Source organism: Triticum aestivum, chromosome 2B, assembly GCF_018294505.1.
Source record: "Triticum aestivum cultivar Chinese Spring chromosome 2B, IWGSC CS RefSeq v2.1, whole genome shotgun sequence".
Classification (NCBI taxonomy): domain Eukaryota; kingdom Viridiplantae; phylum Streptophyta; class Magnoliopsida; order Poales; family Poaceae; genus Triticum; species Triticum aestivum.
In genome coordinates this window covers 764,451,206-764,454,310 of record NC_057798.1, presented here as the reverse complement: position 1 = coordinate 764,454,310, position 3,105 = coordinate 764,451,206, and positions in this window count along the sequence as shown.

Here is a 3,105-nt window from a genome sequence, read left to right as displayed (position 1 = left end):
ATGTATGGTTTAATAAATTTAGATGCTCTGCAGAGCTTTATGTTGTTAGATGAGAACTATGTATGTACTTTGGTTTTAATGTGATGATGAACTTCTATTAATTTGGTTACTTAATTATCTATTCATGATGTTCTGTAATGATTTTTGACACACTTAATTATATATAATGCATGTAGATGAACCGGCAATGGATGTACGGTGAAAGACACACCTCCGAGTACATTAAGGGCGTGCATGATTTTCTCGAAGTGGCTGAGGCAAACAAGCAGAATGGTTTTATGTGTTGTCCATGCCCTATATGTGGGAATACGAAGTCTTACTCTGACCGGAAAATCCTTCACACCCACCTGCTTTACAAGGGTTTCATGCCACACTATAATGTTTGGACGAGGCATGGAGAAATAGGGGTTATGATGGAAGACGGGGAAGAAGAATTGTACGATGACAACTATGTGCCCCCTGAATACGGTGATGCTACTAAACATCAAGAGGAACCAGACGATGTGCATGTTGATGCTGCAACGGGCGAAGCTGCTGAAGATTAAGAGGAACTAGACAATGTGCCCGATGAGGATGATCTCCGCCGGGTCATTGTCGATGCAAGGACGCAATGCGAAAGTCAAAAGGAGAAACTGAAGTTCGATCGCATATTAGAGGATCACAAAAAAGGGTTGTACCCCAATTGCGAAGATGGCAACACAAAGCTCAGTACCGTACTGGAATTGTTGCAGTGGAAGGCAGAGAATGTTGTGCCTGACAAAGGATTTGAGAAGCTACTGAAAATATTGAAGAAGCTTCCAAAGGATAACCAATTGCCCGACAGTACATACGCAGCAAAGAAGGTCGTATGCCCTCTAGGATTGGAGGTGCAGAAGATACATGCATGCCCTAATGACTGCATCCTCTACCGCGGTGCGTACAAGGATCTGAACGCATGCCCGGTATGCGGTGCATTACGGTATAAGATCAGACGAGATGACCCTGGTGATGTTGACGGCGAGCCCCCCAGGAAGAGGGTTCCTGCGAAGGTGATGTGGTATGCTCCTATAATACCATGGTTGAAACGTCTGTTCAGAAACGGAGAGCATGCCAAGTTGATGCGATGGCACAGTGAGGACCGTAAGAAAGATGGGAAGTTGATAGCACCCGCTGATGGGTCGCAGTGGCGAAAAATCAAGAGAAAGTACTGGGATGAGTTTGCAAGTGACCCAAGGAACGTATGGTTTGCTTTAAGTGCGGGTGGCATTAATCCTCTCGGGGAGCAGAGCAGCAATCACAGCACCTAGCCCGTGACTCTATGTACATATAACCTTCCTCCTTGGATGTGCATGAAGCGGAAGTTCATTATGATGCCAGTTCTCATCCAAGGCCCTAAGCAACCCGGCAATGACATTGATGTGTACCTAAGGCCATTAGTTGAAGAACTTTTACAACTGTGGAATGGAAACGGTGTACGTACGTGGGATGAGCACAAACAGGAGGAATTTGACCTAAAGGTGTTGCTGTTCGTGACCATCAACAATTGGCCCGCTCTCAGTAACCTTTCAGGACAAACAAACAAGGGATACCACGCGTGCACACACTGTTTACTTGACACCGATAGTATATACCTGGGAAGCTGCAGGAAGAATGTGTACCTGGGCCATCGTCGATTTCTTCCGACCAACCATCAATGTCGAAAGAAAGGCAAGCATTTCAAAGGCGAGGCAGATCACCGGAAGAAGCCCGCCATGCGTACCGGTGATCACGTACTTGCTATGGTCAATGATTTACACGTAATCTTTGGAAAGGGTCCCGGCGCACTAGCTGTTCCAAATGACGCTGAGGGACACGCACCCATGTGGAAGAAGAAATCTATATTTTGGGACCTACCCTACTGGAAAAACCTAGAGGTCCTCTCTTCAATCAACGTGATGCACGTGACGAAGAACCTTTGCGTGAACCTGCTAGGCTTCTTGGGCGTGTATGGAAAGACAAAAGATACACCTGAGGCACGGGAGGATCTGCAACATTTGCACGAAAAAGACGGCATGCCTCGGAAGCAGTATGAAGGTCCTGCCAGCTACGCTCTTACGAAAGAAGAGAAAGAAATCTTCTTTGAATGCCTGCTCAGTATGAAGGTCCCGACTGGCTTCTCGTCGAATATAAAGGGGATAATAAATATGCCAGAGAAAAAGTTCCAGAACCTAAAGTCTCATGACTGCCACCTGATTATGACGCAACTGCTTCTGGTTGCATTGAGGGGGCTTCATACCAGAAAATGTCCGATTAGCCATTGTGAAGCTATGTGCATTCCTCAATGCAGTCTCTCAGAAGGTGATCGATTGAGAAATCGTACCAAGGCTAAGGAGTGACGTGGTGCAATGTCTCGTCAGTTTCGAGCTGGTGTTCCCACCATCCTTCTTCAATATCATGACGCACGTCCTAGTTCATCTAGTCGACGAGATTGTCGTTCTCGTCAATATGTTCCCCTTTGATAGGTTCATGGGAGTCCTAAAGAAATATGTCTGTAACCGCGCTAGGCCAGAAGGAAGCATCTCCATGGGCCATCAAACAGAGGATGTCATCGGGTTTTGTGTTGACTTCATTCCTGGCCTTAAGAAGATAGGTTTCACTAAATCGCGGTATCTGGGGAGAATGACTGGAAAAGGCACGCTTGGAAGGGGCTCAATAGTATGCAGGGACGGATATTCTTGGTCTAAAGCACACTACACAGTTCTACAGAACTCTACCTTGGTGATCCCTTATGTCGTTGAACACAAGAATAGTCTGCGCTCCAAACTCCCGGAGCAGTGCGATGACTGGATTACATGTGAACACATCAGGACTTTCAGCAGTTGGTTGGAAACATGTCTCAGAGGTGACAACACTGTTTGTGATGAGCTGTACTTGTTGTCCAGGGGACCATCTTCGACTGTTACGATTTGGAAAGGATACGAGATAAATGGGAATACATTTTACACGATTGACCAAGATCAAAAGAGCACCTACCAAAACAGCGGTGTCCGCTTTGATGCAACAACCGAGAGGGGAAAGGACACATATTATGGTTACATAGTGGACGTATGGGAACTTGACTACGGACATGATTTTAAGGTCCCTTTG